Source organism: Bos grunniens, chromosome 13, assembly GCF_055505025.1.
Source record: "Bos grunniens cultivar Pamir isolate PY7600 chromosome 13, Bosgru_T2T1.0, whole genome shotgun sequence".
Classification (NCBI taxonomy): domain Eukaryota; kingdom Metazoa; phylum Chordata; class Mammalia; order Artiodactyla; family Bovidae; genus Bos; species Bos grunniens.
In genome coordinates this window covers 8,227,014-8,244,023 of record NC_141177.1, presented here as the reverse complement: position 1 = coordinate 8,244,023, position 17,010 = coordinate 8,227,014, and the positions used below count along the sequence as shown (strand labels likewise).

Below are 17,010 nucleotides of genomic sequence, written 5' to 3'. Positions count from 1 at the left end.
GGCTCCGCGGCCGCCGCCCACAGCGGGGCTCCTTAGAGGAGCTTCTGCTGTCATTACCCGGCTTGGGTGATTGCCTGGAACCATTAATACAAAAAGAGTGCATATGAACTTCATCGAAGACTACAGACGAGAAGTGAAGATGACAGACTATGAAATGTCCCCCCAAATGCAAATGACTCCCCAGGCCTTATCTTTCTCTTAAACTTGTAGGAACACCAGAAGGGCTTCCCAGGTGGCGCTACTGGTAAAGAATCCGCCTGCCAATGTAGGAGACATAAGAGATGCGGGTTCAATTCCTCTATCCGGAAGATCCCCCGGAGGAGGGCATGGCAACGCACTCCTGTATTCTTTTCTGGAGAATCCAATGGACAGAGGAGCCTGGTGGGCTAGCTCAATAGGGTCGCACAGAGTCAGACACGGCTGAAACGACTTAGCATTAGCAGAAACACTAGAGGCTGATAGTCCCTTATTCTTCCTGCTGTTGTTCCCATTCAACATCAGAAAATGCACTGGGGAATATGCCCAGTGAGCATTTCACATGTGAGAAAGCCTTCTACCTTAGCCTGGATCTCAAAGGGGAGCAATCAGAAAAATGTGTGTTGCATGGTTGCCTGGCTTAGTGGTTTGGAAAGAGTAGGATTGAAGGAGTGAGTGCAGATAAGAATATTAGAGGAAAAAGAAGGAATTTATGGCGCTGGGCAGAAACTGTGAAGATCTTTGTGTTTGTATTAGTTTTCTATGACTATGTAACAAAGTGTTAACGACCAGGGTTCTTGGTCTCCTTAATCAATAGGAATTGATAAGAAGCCAGACAAGAAATTCAGGCAAGGCTTTATTGGGGCCTCTGCTGCAGCAGTGGGGAGTGAAGGCAGAGGGCACAGGTTAGATTCCTAGTCGGGGAGCTAGAAGTCCACATTCCTCTCAGCCAAAAAGCCAGACTATAACAGCAAGAGAAATATTGTAACAAATTCAATAAAGACTTTTAAAATTGTCCACACATAATATTTTTTAAAGAAATAAAGCATAAGACAAATCTATTAAGCATAATTCTGGTTTTTTTTACATATACACGTTTAGATAAAGTTATGTACATTAAATACATATGATTGTGTAAATTTAGATAAAATTTAGAAAGATACTGCAAGAATGAGGGGGAAACAGGGAAAGGGGCTGGGGTCTTGAGTTCTATAGCTTCCTAGGTCTCCAACTCCAAGCCTCAGTCCTGTCATCACAGAGCTCAGGGACTGGTCCTCGGAAGTGATGATTAGTCAGGGAGTCTAGCGGGAGGGGAGGGGAGAAGTAGGGGAAGCGTGGGAGAGGAGGGTAGATGGCCGGAGGGAAGACAGGAAAGAGAAGAAACCAATAAAAAGGCAGACGCGCAAGAAGATATTGGATAATGCAGTTTCCACTGTGGCCACTAGGTGGAGGTATCATCACAGATCAGTGGCCATTGAGGGCAGGTGAACTTCGTTGCCCGGGTAGAAGGCTGCCGCTGCTGTTAATCTGCGTCGACTCCTCTGTAGTTGATATCCATTATTGTTAGTTGTTTCGCTTTTGTTTGGTCCTCCTGACATCTATACCACTTTTTCCTGATAACAAGCACTTCCATTTTTCTTTGGGGAACAACCCTATTCCCATTAAGGTCTACCATACACTCACATAGGCTGTACACTGAACAACCTCATGGGATCTGTCCATTTTAGACTGCTGGGTGGTGCCCACTGGAACCGAGCAGTGCTCAGCCTGCACAACTGTCAGTGTCAGCCATTGAATGATGGTCCAGTAAGCTACCCATCCTACTTCTGGTCTAGGTGGAGTGGATTCATTCTGATATGGATGCCATGAAGTCACTGCCCAATTAATTCCTGCCATGTGGATCCCTGGAGTTACCCTGGTTACGATTCTTTCCAGCTCCAACCAATTCCTTTCTGATTTCATTAGGCAGAGATACTTTCTGTTGCCAACAAAGAACAACAAGTCACAATCTGGACCTCAAATCTTCCTCAAACTGGAAGCCAGATCTCAGCAATGGGTCTTGAGTATTAGGATTAAAACTTGTTTTTATTCATTATCTATTCATTTGTTGCTCAGCTGGTAAAGAATCCACCCGCAATGGGGGAGACTTGGGTTCGATCCCTGGGTTGCAAGGATCCCCTGGAGAAAGGGAAAGGCTACCCACTCCAGTATTCTGGCCTGGAGAATTCCATGGACTGTATAGTCCATGGGGTCATAAAGAGTCAGACATGATTGAGCAACTTTCATTTTCATTCATTCATTTATTCATGTAATAAATATTTGGGAGCACCTCTTAGATTTGTATATTTATTGAACTGGGAAACTGTTTTACTAAATACACAAATCTAGGCTGTCTGTGATATAAATAGTGATCCCTAGGGTGGTGCAGTGCACAGCTTGTGCACCTCTCCCGAACAGCCCTGGACACCACTCTCTCCTCCAATACCCATGTCTCCTCAAATGCATGGAGACCCCTTCACCTCAATAGGGGTAAATGGGGGGGTCTCGACGTGAAGTGGCAGGATCCCCTTCCTGTCTGGACATCACGTCCCCTGGTTTCTTCTAAGAGCCCAGTCTGCCCTGGGAACAGTCTCTGATGACCCTGTTGTAAACAGGGCTGGCCTCCTGGGGCGGGGGCTTGGGCCGGGCCACGTGGCACTGAAACAGTCCATGGAAGGCCTCCCGGAAACGCTGGGACATGAGGGCATAGACGATGGGGTTGATGGCGCTGTTCACGTAGATGCAAAGGCGGCAGAAGAGAAGGAAGCCGAGGTTGAGGTAGGACGGGCTCAGGAAGGAATTCACCACCACCAGGGCGCGGTAGGGCAGCCACAGCAGAGCGAAAAGGACCACCACAACAGCCAGCATCTTGGTGATCTGCCGAGTAAGACAGGAAAACAAGAAATTCAAGGGTGCCCAGGGAGAATCCTGGCTTCCAGGGTGCTCTGTAACACAAGAGTGTCCGGGCCTGGCCAATCTGTGATTGCACGCACGTCCTCACTTCAACTCCATCCTCACCGAGAAAACTGCTCTGCATCCTTCTCTGCTCTGCTCAAGGCTTCAGAAACCTCCCAGCTCCAATCCACCTCCAAAGCCTTTGAATGGGCGGCTCCCACATACTGGAAGCAAATTCACTCATCCACTGAGCTTCAGGACACGGTACTGCTGCCATCATAGGTGGACACCAGAACTGAAGGCGTTCATGCCAGTAAAGAATGTACAATAGTGCCAGGCACATGAGAGATGCTTTTGTGGGTTTATTGTGGGTTTACTGCTGCTGCTGCTACTAACATAACCTCTATACCACTATTGCAACTGTGTGAGGTTCAGAGCGGGCACAGCTGGGTTAGAATCCTTGCTCCACCGCAAACCAGTTGTTTGGCCTCGGACTGTCCCTCTCTCCAGTGGCTTCTCCCCAACAGACCCAGCCACACGCTTCCTTCCGGCTCTTTCACTCACCCTGCCCCCTCCCTTCTGACTCTTCTTCCTGCCTTTGCTCTTGGCCACCTGTTTGCCTCTCCCTGCTCCCTCCTCTTCACTTCCTGAATCTTCAGATCTCCGCAGCACTTCCCTCAAAGCACAGACTAAATGAAGCCTCCAAGAGGAGTGCACACTGGAAGGTGTTTCAAAAGATGCAGTTTCTAAATTCTGGAATGAAATCGCCACAAGGGGGCGTCTGTCGAGGGAGCTAATACTGCGGAGGCTAACAGCGCACACGAGCCCCGGACCCCGGAGTCCTCAGTGATCTCTCCAGAGACCAAAACACGGCGGCAAACGTTATGAGCTTCAACTGCTCAAATAGTCTTTAATGAGCTTAATGAGCTGCAACTGCTCAAATAGTCCTGTCACCGGTTCTGCGACCAGCAAACCCTGGACACATTCAATCAGCTCAGGGGAACAGGGGAGAGACAACTTTCTCATCAAGCTACCCTGGTTTTCCAGCGTAGGATTACTTCTTAGAGTCTGTGAGTTTAGTTCCTCTCCTAAGAGGCTTGGCTCTGGCTGAGTCAATAAATTCATGTTATATAATATTCTCCAGGAACCATGAAAAATCACACAAATTCCCTAGAAGGTCTTGACTTCTGACTGTACCAAATTCAGATCCTGTTCCATTGTATTTTATGTTCACTTGGGTGAGAAATACCAGCAGGGTGGTGGGCTCTGGAGCCAGGTTTCAAATCTTGGTTCTGTCATTTACCAACTCTGTGACCTTGGGCAGCCCTTCTGTGACCCAGTTTCCTCTGAGATGATGACATATGATACATCATGGAGTTGGTGTAAAAACTCAACGTTATAAAAATAAAACATAAATGCCCCAACAAAACAATAGCAATAGGTACCATATATCGAACACTTACTATATGTCAGATTTATATTTACTACCATCCATTGAGGTAGATAGACACTATAATTATTTTTTTATTTTCCAGTGGAGGAAATCAAGTCTCAGCAAGGTGAAGTGACTTACCCAAAGCCACACAGCAAGACATCAGCAAAGCTAGGGGCCAGAACCTAGGTCTAGAATACTCTTTTCGCTTCTAGAAGTTTCGCCTACAGCATAGATCAGGCAGGATTTTGATCCCAGTCCTTCCAGGTTGAGCCTGAGAGCAGTAACAGTAGTAAATAAGTGGGAGGGCAGGAGTTGCATTTGTCTGGAACCTAAACTTTCTATTTCAGACCTGCTCAGCCCGTGTCCTGCCACCTTCTCTCTAAAAACTACTTTGATCTAAGTTGTCTGCAAGCAGGATGGGCCAAAGGGGCTTTTGGACGCAGCTGGAAGAGCCTCCCAACAGTGTGCCCATCCCAAGAGGCAGGGAGATGGTACAGATGGTTCTTGCCTGGCTCAGGAGTGATTCAGCCAGGACGAGGTGCCTCTGCCTCCCACATGAGCTGTGGGTCAGGGTGGAAGGCTGAAGATAAAGACCGGCTGGACCCAGAGAGCGCTCCTCCCACCTCCATTCCTGGAAACCCCGTGGTATGATGAAACTGCTGGAACAGGGGTGAGGATACAGGGATGGGCAGTTGGGTTCCTGCTCCCAGGTCCCCTTTTGTGTCACCTTGGTCACTCCCTTGTCCCCTCTGCCTGTTGCCTTGTCTGTAAATTCAGGTAGTAAACCTCCCAAACAGGAGTGATTTCAGGAACCATCAGATAATCAGGCACACAGCAAGCGCTCAGTAAATGCTGGATTCCTCCCCAGGATCCTTTCTCCTCTTGTGCTTTCAGACTGTCCACTGAAGCAGCTTTAGCACCAGAGGGTGTGGAATTGTCTTGGAAAGTCACTTCACCTCTCTGAGCCTCACTTTCCTCATCAGTAGAAGAAGGGGAATAACGGGTATGGTGGAGGGACTCACTGAGGAAGTATAATAATAAACCAACGTGAATTTAGCCTTTAGGCTCGGACTCTTCACGACCCCATGGACTGTAGCCTGCCAGGCTCTCCTGTCCATGGGATTTTCCAGGCAAGAATACTGGACTGGGTTGCCATTTCCTTCTCTACGGGATCTTCCCGACCCAGGGATTGAACCTGGGTCTCCTGGACTGCAGGCAGACTCTTTACTATCTGAGCCACGAGGAAAGCCCAAATTTGTGACATCAACTCTAAATGAATTATTCCATTTCTGTGGGCACTCCAAAGTGCTCCACATTGCCCTTATCTCGTACAACAGGAGAGGAAACAGGCTCAGAAAGGCAGAAGTGATCTCTCCCAAAACAAGCCCAATAAGTGTCACGACCTGGATTTGAGCTTGACTCCAGAGGGCTTCCCTGGTGGCTCAGACGGTAAAGAATCTGCCTGCAACGCAGGAAACCTGGATTCCATCCCTGGGCGGGAAAGACCCCCGCCCTGGAGAAGGGAGTGGCTACCCACTCCAGTCTTCTTGCCTAAAGAATTTGGACAGAGGCGCCTGGTGGGTTACAGTCCACGGGGTCGCAAAATCAGACACGACTGAGCCACTAATCCGTTCACTACATTTTTGACTCCAGAAGGGGCCAAGGTGCCATCCACCAATCTGCTGCAGGCTCATTACAGGGGTCTGAAAGAGCGGGGGAGGAGGGCCCTATCTGCTTCCGGGAATGGAAGGCACCCCTCCTGCCCTTGGAAGACAAGCGCCCTTGGCCAGCGGGGCCGCCCTGGTGCACAGAGCCCGACCGTCCGGGGTCGCCAGGAGGCAGCGGCCCCGCGAAGAGGACGCGCGCTATTAGCGCGTAGCACACGGTGGCCAAGCCGAGGGGCAGCGCGTAGAAGAGCGTGAAGTCCAGGAAGTAGACAGGCAGGTAAAGAGAGCGCGACACGCGGTAGCCGCACTGCACCTGCACGCCGTCGGCGTACGCGGTCTCGCGCGTGTCCACCAGGAAGAGCCAGAGCACACAGTAGGCGCCGGTGCCCAGCCATACCAGCGCCGCGATGCGCTTGGCGCGCGCCGCCGTACACAGAGCCTGGGCGCTCAGAGGGCGGCAGATGGCGAGGTAGCGCTCCATTGTGAACGCGGTGATGGAGCCCGTGGACGCGTTGATGCCCACGTACTGCAGGTAGGTGATGCCCAGGCAGCCGGCGTGGCCGAAGATCCAAACCCGGGCGGAGGCCGCCTCGGTCACAGCGGCCACTCCAGCCGCCAGGAGCACCAGCAGGTCCGCGGTGGCCAGGCTCACCAGGTAACAGTTGGTGGACGTGACCATGTGGCGGCTCCGGACCACCACCAGGACCACCATGGCGTTGCCCACCACACCCACGGCGCACACGAGGGGCACCAGGGTCAAGGTCACTGCCTGGACAGTCAGTGGGGGGCGGGGCATGAAGCCCGGAACCGAGGAGTTTGCGCTGTCAGAGTGCTCGGCGGGCTTCTCCATGTGCCTCGGTCCGCGCTGCCCCGCGAAGGCAGCAGCGAGTTGGGAACGACTCCCAGGTGCAAAGGTGTCCTGGGAGAATCTCCCTGAAGGAAGCTGCGCGTCCCGGGGAGGAGGGGCGGGTCTCGCTGCTGTCTCCAGCTTAACTGGTTTTTCCGACTCCAGGCAGGGTCTCACTGCCACTGTGACGCTGGAAACTCGGAGGCATCAGGAATTAGGCTTGTGCTGCCCAGTTGGCGCGATCGCTCCCGGGGTGGGTTGACTGCAGCAGAGCATTCTGGATTGTAGGGTCGCGCTCTAGCAGGGGACCGGGCACCCGAATGCCGCTTCCTTCAGGACCAGCTGCTGGAGCGCTCAGTTCCTACCTTTCCACTCCAGTTCTGGAGGCTCAGGACTCTAGACTCGGGGATCCAGTCGATGAAGCTCGGTGCGCGGACTGACCGATCCTTTGCGTTTCTAACCTCTTCTCTCGGCTCTGCACGACCCCCGCAGGCAGGCTCCTCTACTGTTCCCTTGTCCTCTCCACTGATGCCACTTGGCTCATTCCGGTTGCCCCAGCCCGGCACCAGTTCTTTCCACCAGCTCCTGGCACCGCATGAGGTCAGATAGAGGACGCAGGGTGCGGTGGGGAACGGAAGTTGAAAAAGGAGCGGTGCGCCCTGCTCGCGCGTCCCTACCCTGGGCTTTGCTTCCTCCCTTCTTTCTCTACGGGAGCATCTCCTCTGGACCTGGAGGTGGGCGGCGGGGTAGGGGAGGAGTCGGAGACCCTCTGGCTTCCCAACACAGTTCCGGGATCCTATCCTGCTCTCCCTAGCAGAAACCTCAGCCCTAATCCTGACAAATGGGGATCAGAGACCCAGAGCTGCGGGAAAGGAAAGCTACTTGCTCCTCTGGGCTTGGGCTGCTCCTGTCTCCTCCTAAACGTCTCATCTCCTTGTCACCTTTTCACTTTCTCTTGCTTGTGAACCAGTGAAGTTGCTCAGTCGTGTCCAACTCTTTGCGATCCCATGGACTGTAGCCTACCAGGCTCCTGCATTCATGGAATTTTCCAGGCAAGAGTACTGGAGTAGGTTGCCATTTCATTCTCTTGCTTACTTTTCCCAATTTTCTTTCCTTCCTCCTGAAGCTGACCTGTACATTCTTGGAGGGTGCCCCGCCCCACAAGAATCTCTCCCGTCTAGACGGTACCACTCACAGGGCACAAACCTGTTAGGAATCTTAAGCTCTGTTCCTGCTGCCGAAAAGATGCTTAAGGGTAGTTGAATGAATGAAAGGACTTGCCTCTTCATTAGAGGAAGCTCCTTGAAGGTGGGACCACACTAAGCTCCATAAGAGGCATAGAGGCTGCTTCCAGGGAGCCTAGCTTCCTGCCTGCACCTCGCAGATGCTGACGGTTGTTGCCCTGACGCTCCGTCGATTATGCGCTCTAAAAAGTATTTGTTCATCTGTGAAATGGAATAATAATGATAGAACCCATCTCGGAGTGTCTGTGGGAAGCTCACATGATTGATGTGGGGAAATCCGTGTGAAACACTTAGCTGTGCTTGACTTGGCAAGGGGCGAATATATGGGTAGTTACAGTTCTCTCTCTGTCTATCCATCTATCTATCATCCATCTATCTATCGCTCTATCCCTCTCCTCCCCCTTCTTCCTCCCCTTCTTCTCTGAAGAGCTTGCTCTGTCTACAAATCTGATAAATGGACGAAGAAAGAATGAGAGGGAACTTGCCAGGGGAGTATTCTGGGAGCACCAGCCAAGATTCCATTGTCCCCATTTTCAGTCTTTATCACAAATGATGACTAATGTGTATGAAACACTGGGTATTGCCTGGCGATGCTCTGTGTGCTTTACAAATATGTAATTCTATACTCCCTGTGTCCTATGGGACAAGTATTATTAGATCCCCACTCTGCCCTGTTCAAATTTCTGACACATAATCCATGAGCTTTATAACATGGGTGGTTGTTAGATAATGGTAACAGAACACAAGTGAATCAAACTGTCCTCAATTATCAGAAAGCAAAGACTATCAAAGTGGGAAGGGAAACCCATTCAGTAATTTTACACATGTGCACCGATGGTCTTCTGTTGTGTTAGGGACTGAGCTGGGTTGTCGTTATGAATAGTCAACTTAGAATTAGGCAAAGTGGCTTGATTGCTCCCATTTAACAGATGTGGAAACAGGGTTTTAGAGAGATGAAGTGATCTACTTGGTGTTAATTGACAGTAGAGATAAAGTAGGTGTTGGAACCAGATCTATCTGGTTCTAAACCTTCCACCAGACCCTGCCCTTTTGAAGGCATTTCAGTTAGGGGGCCACTGTGAACACAGAAGACTCAGTCCCTGGCTCCCTAGCGCTTACAGTGTAGTAAGGGAGGAAGACAGTAAGCAAACAGATAATTACACTTGTCAGAAGAGTTTTGAAGATACTACAGCAGTGTGAGTTGGAGAGCCATAGTTTTTTTCTTTTTATTTTAGGTTGTGACCACACCATGTACAAGTGGGATCTCAGTTCCACAACCAGTGACTGAACCCTCACCCCCTGCATTGGAAGCACAGAGTCCTGGTCACTAGACCATCAGGGAAGTCACGGTAATGCATGCCCAAGAAAGTGACATTTAAGCAGAGTTCCTGGTCATTCTATTTGTCCATCATCAATTCTATCCCAAACAATTCTAAGTTACTAGTTTTCTTTTCACCCAGTATCCACAGAAAATAAATTTTGTATAGTATCTCAGTATACCTTACACTCACACACACACGAGCTGAAACGATTTTTACAAAATTATGCTTGGGCTTACTATGAGCAACGTGTGCTGGTATTTTCTATTCTATTTTATTTTTTAGAAAGACTGGTTGCCATCTGTTAATTCGGTTCCTGATCCACGTTTTGTGACTCATCTTTTTGAAAAACATTTCAGCCAGTCTTGCTAGTCCCATCTCCCTTCCCAGTGCTCAGGGTGGAAAGAAGCAAGAGACTAATTCTAGTTAATGAATCATGAAGAAATCTTGCTGGTGGGGGGAGCTCTGGGGAGGTTATATTCTTATATAACCAGCTCTAGTGGAAGGGAGGGGTCGGGCAGAGAAAGAGAGAGGGAGAGACAGGAGGGGAGAGAGACAGGGAGAGAGTGGAGGGGAGAGAGACAGGGAAGGGGGGAGGGAAGACTCTAGGAGAGTCATGGGAGGGACACACCAGGGCATCTGCGGTCCGATGGTGGTGATGGTGTTACAAGAGGGAGCCTTCTTCCTCTCGCTCCTGTTTATTGCTGCATGAAGAACCTCTGATCTGAGACCTGAGCACAGGTAGGTGGTCTTGGTGTTTCACAGACTGCTCCCACCCTCCTTGGCTTCCTTCAGATCAACAGGGAAGAGACAAGAGCCCCTGAGAGCTGATGCTGCAGAGTCGCCCAGTCCTTGACCCGAGATTGGAACCCAGTACTTGAACTCATGTCTAGGATCACCTTGGCATTTCCAGGTGGGCACGGAGAAGGCAATGGCACCCCACTCCAGTACTCTTGCCTGGAAAATCCCATGGACGGAGGAGCCTGGTGGGCTGCAGCCCGTGGGGTCGCAAAGAGTCGGACACGACTGAGTGACTTCACTTTCACTTTTCACTTTCATGCATTGGAGAAGGAAATGGCAACCCACTCCAGTGTTCTTGCCTGGAGAATCCCAGGGATGGGGGAGCCTGGTGGGCTGCCGTCTATGGGGTCGCACAGAGTTGGACATGACTGAAGCGATTTAGCAGCAGCAGTAGTGAGGTAGGGCAGCAGAGTCGTTGGCCTTACCTGGTACCTTTTCCTCCCGGCGCTAATCCCGAGGATGGTCCTGGGGCAGCCAGCAGAGGGCGTCGGCTGCTGCCAGCTTTCCAAGTCCCTGGACCATTCAGCATCTCCGGCTGGAGACCCCAGGGCTCTCTCCACCACCTCAGTCAAGGGAAATTAGCACTGCCTCCCCCATCTGACTTGCTTTGAAGTCAGGGTAGGAGAAAGGTCAACATTCACATTTGTGACTCTGGGAAAAATCACATAATCCTCTCTGAACCTCAGGCTTCTCATCTGTAGACTGAGGATGACAATGGTCCCTTTGCTCATGTCACAGGGCTCTTGGGATAGAAGACAGAAAGAGGTTCCAGCCCTGTGTTTTCCAGTCTCTAGGCCAAAGAGGAAGGGGCTCCCGAGATAAAGTGTGGGAGTGTCAGGAGGGCTGGAACTGGCCTTCACTCTGCTCCATCCTTTTGGGCTGGGCACCCAGCAGGGAGCCTGGTGGGTGTCCTGAAAGGAGCTGAGCCTCAGACAAGTGATCTGACAACCTCCTCCTCATCATTTCTGTCCTTCAGAAACATCAAACTTGTCCCCACTTCACGGCCTTTGCACTTGCAGCTTTTCCTGTCTGGAATGTCCTTTCCCTTTCTCTTTGCAGGTCTGGCTCCTGCTTATCCTTTAGGCCTCAACTCAAAAGCTATCTCCTTAGAGAGGCTCTCCCTGGCCACCCCATCTAAGATTGCTCACCACCGTCTTTGTGACCCGAGTCTCCAGGTGAAATTATCATGCTAATTTATTTCCTTGTTTGTTGCCAGTCTCTCATCTAGGATGTGAGTTCCATAAGGAGCTTCGTGCGTCCCTTTTACCACTGACCTCAGCACAGGGCTTAATGTACAGAGTTGTCCAATAAATATTTGTTGAGTAAATGGAAGAAATGTTGGGCATCTCAGGTGGTGCTAGTGGTAAAGAACTTGCTGGCCAGTGCAGGTGATGTAAATGATATGATTGTGATTTGATCCCTGGGTTGGGCAGATCCCCTGGAGGAGGGCAGGGCAACCCTCTCCAGTATTCTTGCCTGGAGGATCCCATGAACAGAGGAGCCTGGTGGGCTATAGTCCATAGGGTCACAAAGAGTCAGACAGGACAGAAGCAACTTATCACAGTACAGCACACAGCACATGAAATGTTGGTGAATTCCGTCTATTCAACTGGGCCAGACGCTTCTTTCCATGTGTGTCTCACATGGATAGGAGGAAAGTTCTGTTAGCCCCACTGAAAGAGAGGGAAAACGGCATACAGAGAGACAGTGATTTGTTCAGTGTCATGCAGCTACTAACTAAGTGGTTGAATCTGGACTCTGCTGTTTGTTAGATGTGTGACTTTGGGGAAAACAGTTAACCTCTCTGAATCTCAATTTCTTTGCCTCTAAAAAAAGTTAACAATACCATTGATCTCATACACTTCTGTGAGGTTTAATCCAGATGATGTACATGGGCGTTTTTATAGAGTTTGGGGCACATCTGATGGCGTGCTGGAGCCAGCTCATGAGAGCTAGTTGCAGTCATCTCTTCCTAAGTCCTCTTCGAGGAGGAGTATTTACACCATGGAAATCAGCAAACACTGTATATGAGGGCTTTGTTTTTTTTTTTTTTCTTAAAGAACCAGTTGTTAAGCATTTACTAGCAAACTCCCCACACATTGCAAGCACCCAGCAAATGGAGCTATTATTATCTGTAATGCACTCATTTTTATAGGGGCAAAAGTTCATGTAACACTTGGGAAATTTTAAAAAAATGTGTGGGTGAGTCACTGCCCACGCAAATGACAAGGCAGCTTTGTGGGAACGGATGTGATGGGGGCTGGCTGTTGTGGGAGACCAGCGTGCTCCTCGGGGATGAGGACAAACACCTTTGGGGAGTGGGTGGAAGAGCGGCTGGAGCGTGGCCAGCTCAGTGCAATTGCTGACTCACAGCCGAAAAATACCCCCGAGCTGAGGGCGTGGGGGTGGAAGGGGCGGATGGCAGGATTTCTGTTCTCCATCCTTGTGAAAACCCAACCACCGGGATGTGCTTTTGCATGTCAGTTCCGTTAAAGGACGGATCAGAGGCGCTGGCTTGTAGCTCCACCTGTGTGTCCTCCCCCTGTAATGACATGTGACTGCAGGGAACCCGGCTCACTGGGCTCGCCTTGAGTCCTGGCATTCAGATAAATACTTTGGTAGCAACGTAGAGTGAAAGGGAAAGTAATTTTATTTTTAGTGGCATTTCTGGAGAAAATCCCAAGGCGGGTAATACACCACAAAACCCCCTTTTCTCATCTCTGTGTCTCAGTATTTCATCCTCCAGGCAGCAACGTTATGAATATTTTCTCTTTCCCTCTTATTTCTAACCTGCCTGCCTCCCATCTCAAAAGTATCCATCTCTAGGGCAAATATGATACCCAATCCACTCTTCTTCCTAATATCCAATCAACCCTCCTTTTCAACGGGGTTTTCAATTGGGTAAAACCTTAACCCGTAGCATTCAGTGGAGTAGAGGAGACCAGAATGGAATAGACAGACTGCGCTAGAATAGAACAGAATCAGACATGATTACATGGACTGGGACAGACTAGGACAGGATAGAGAACATCAAAGTGCATTGCACAAACTAAGACTAAACGTGGGGTCTTCCCTGGGGGTCCAGGTTTGATCCCTGGTCAGGAAACTAAGATCCCACGTGCTGGGGAGCCACCATGCCTACGTGGGGTAAGTACTGAGGCTGCGCACTCTGGAGCCTGTGAGAGATGAATGAGTCCACGTGCCACAACCAAAGACCCCGAATAACACAAGGAAGATCCCACACGCCGCAACTCAGGCCCGACACAGACAGACAAATGAATAAATAATTAAAAAACTGTTTTTCATTAAATTTTTATTTCAGTTTGTGTGTGTGTGTGTGTGTGTGTGTGTGCACATGTGCACGCGTGCATGCTCAGTTGCTTCAGTCATGTTCAACCCTTTGTGATCCCATGGACTGTAACCCGCCAGGCTCCTCTGTGCATGGGATTCTCCAGGCAAGAGTACTGGAGTGGGTTGCCATTCCCTTCTCCAGGGGATCTTCCCCACCCAGGGATCTGAACCCGGGTCTCCTGCATTGCAGGTGGTTTCTTTACCACTGAGCCACTGGGGAAGCCAGTGTGTGTGTGTGTGTGTGTGTGTGTGTGTGTGTGTATGTAGTTGCAAAGAAACAGGTATTTCCTGTGTGGGCTGAGGTCAAAAAAGTTTCAAAGTCATTATTTTGGCATGTCTTCTCGAAGTATAGTTTTTCAGTCCTTGGAAAACTGAAATCTGTTTCCCAGCCTCCCTTACAGATTTCATTCAAGTGTGATTGGGGTTCTCTCGCTAGCGGTTAAGAACCCACCTGCCAATGCAGGAAATGTAAGAGACACGGGTTTGATCCTTGAGTCAGGAAGATCCTCTGGAGGAGGGCATGGCAACCCACTCCAGTATTCTTGCCTGGAGAATCCCATGGACAGAGGAGCCTGCTGGGTCAGAGTCCATGCGGTTGCACAGAATCAGACACTGCTCAGGCGATATAGCATACACGTGCAATTTTTGAAGTAAAAGTAGAGTTGCAGTTTCGTTGCTTCTATTTCTGTTGGTAAGCAGTGTCCTGAAAGCCCGATCACTGTGTACAGCCATGCAAGGTAGGGATGCTCAGCCCTTCACCTGGGGATGCATTATTCATGTGGCCCGTGCTATGGACAACTTGCCCTAGAGCTGCTCCTGTGGCAGCCCTGCTGGAGGTGCAGGGATCTCAGTATCAGGGGACTAGTATTTTGGGAGTTGAAAGGCCAAGCTTAGGCATCCATGTTTTTGAGGGGCAAGTCTCCCACATGCAGCCTGGCTCTGGTTACAGAGGCATCTTTCTCATCCGTGGACACAGCTAAGAGAGTGCATCCTGAGAGCCAGCAGTTTGAACTGTGCTTCCTGATTTCTTACCTTACTGATTATCCCAGAGCCAAGTTCCCTGATTAAGGCAGCCCTGGACCCTCATTCCTGGAAGTCCTTTCCTCTAGTACTTCCAACCTTTTGCAAGGACTCATTCCCTGTGTTAAATATCTCCTGGCTTAAAATATCTAAGGAATTTTCTTTAATCTGTAATCAAACCCTAACTGAGAGGGCACCCAGTTCAGGTCACATTAGTTCTTTTCAAATTAGATCAAATTAGTTTCGTATTTCTTCTTTTTTTTTCCAAACTTCAAACTTTTAATTTTGTATTAGGGAATCAGTTCAATTCATGTCTGACTCTTTGCAACCCCATGGACTGCAGCACACCAGGCCTCCCTGTCCATCACCAACTCCCAGAGTACACTCAAACTCATGTCCATCGAGTTGGTAATGCCATCCAACCATCTCATCCTCTGTAGTCCCCTTCTCTTCCTGCCTTCACTCTTTCCATCAGGGTCTTTTCCAATGAGTCAGTTCTTCACATCAGGTGGCCAAAGCATTGGAGTTTCAGCCTCAGCATCAGTCCTTCCGATGAATATTCAGGACTGATTTCCTTTACGATTGACTGGTTTGATCTCCTTGCAGTCCAAGAAACACTCAAGAGTCTTCTCCAACACCACAGTTCAAAAACATCAATTCTTCAGTGCTCAGCTTTGTTTATGGTCCAACTCTCACATCCATACATGACTACTGGAAAAACCATAGCTTTGATGAGACAGACCTTTGTTCACAAAGTAATGTCTCTGTTTTTTAATATGCTGTCTAGGTTGGTCATGGTTTTTCTTCGAAGGAGCAAGCATCTTTTAATTTCATGGCTGCAGTCATCATCTGCAGTGATTAGGAGCCCAAGAAAATAAAGTCTCTCACTGTTTCCATTGTTTTTCCATCTATTTGCTATGAGGGGATGCCATGATCTTAGTTTTTGGAATGTTGAGTTTTAAGCCAGCTTTGAAGTCAGACATATACATGTAACCACACCCAACTCCCATCCAGATTGGCACATAACATTGAATAGAGTTCCACGTGCTATACAATAGGTTCTGGTTGGTTATCCACTTTGAATACAGGAGTGTGTACGTGACCTTATCTACCCATTACTCAGATTGCACACAAAGGAAGACCTAGAAACTGACTCAGAAAACTTTTTTTCGATGTTTAGGAGTGATGATGAAAAGATTGCAAACTCCTATTTTGTTTTTTAAATTGCTATTGTTATAAACAACAACAAAAGACAACTCACGGCTTTATGATACTTAATCAGGATTTATGTGCCCCCCAGATCCACTCTAGCCAGAATTTGGAGGGGAGCAGAGGGCATCAGGGGAGAGAGGAGTGCTTGGCCCTGGGGACCCCACAGCCCTGCTTTCTCCTACTCTGCCAGCTTGGGACCAGTGGCTGCCCACACTCCTTGGTTCACGGCTCCTTCCTCACAACAAAATCACCCAAACCTCTGCTCTGGTCATCATGTCCCCTCTTTTCGACTCTCTCCTTCCTTCTCCCTCTTACGAGGACATTGTGATGACATTGCCTTCCCCCGCACACGATATTTCAGGATAATCTCCCCATTTCAAGACCCCTGACAGTCACATCTGCAAAACCCCTTTGGCCATGTCAGGTAACATACTCACAAGTTTTGAGGATTAGGGCATGGACCGCTTTGGGGGGCGTTATTCTGTCTACCACATGCTTGGTCCTGAGGGAGCTGCCCTTGGCATGCAAAGCTGATGGCTGGAGTCTGAGGCGATTCTCCCAAACATACTGGCTGTTCAAGTGGAAACACTTGGCTTGGGATGTGCTCTTACTGCTTAGCATCTTCCCCTTTGGCCACAAACTCAGCCTGCTTCCAGAGCCTGACCATCCCCTCCTGCAAGCCCCAGATCTTCAGGAAGGAGCTGAGACCAGAGAGAATGCAATTCTACCTCCTGGGACTTCCCTGGTGGTCCAGTGGCTAAGACTCCGAGCTCCCAAGGCGGGTGGCCCAGCTTCGATCGCTGCAGGGAACTAGCTCCCACATACCTCAACTAAAGATCCCGCATGCACCTAAGACCCAGTGCAGCCAAATAAGTGAATAAGCAAGTATTTTAAAACATTCTACCACCAGGTATCTGGCTGTTTAGGTAATCATTACTGAGCCCTTGCTCAGCTTCTGCTTGAGATGCTAGGAAAACTGTGGAAGACCAGACAGATAGCATGGAGTTTGCATGCTTGTGGGCATGTCATGAAACACACCAGCAAGTAAACAAACAAAGGAGAGAGCTAAATATACAAATGCATATGTAAGACAATAAAGGATATTGGTAGAGTTATGTATAAAGATGATGGAACAATTTGATATGAAAGATTAGGGGTCAGCAACCATTTTATTTAAAGAGCCAGATGATAAATATTTCAGATT

At 49.3% G+C, this 17,010-nt stretch overlaps 1 long non-coding RNA gene and 1 pseudogene across 1 annotated transcript; one reads left to right on the top strand and one right to left on the bottom strand.

Moving 5' to 3' along the window:
• Nucleotides 1-842: 842 nt before the first annotated feature.
• LOC147360089 (thyrotropin-releasing hormone receptor-like) lies at nucleotides 843-7,934 on the bottom strand (annotated as a pseudogene).
• LOC147360088 (uncharacterized) lies at nucleotides 6,422-13,523 on the top strand. The gene is made up of 5 exons (XR_015138608.1): nucleotides 6,422-6,544; nucleotides 9,339-9,452; nucleotides 10,218-10,335; nucleotides 11,283-11,398; nucleotides 13,309-13,523. It is a non-coding gene; the product is annotated as an uncharacterized LOC147360088 (long non-coding RNA).
• The last annotated feature ends 3,487 nt before the right edge of the window (nucleotides 13,524-17,010 follow it).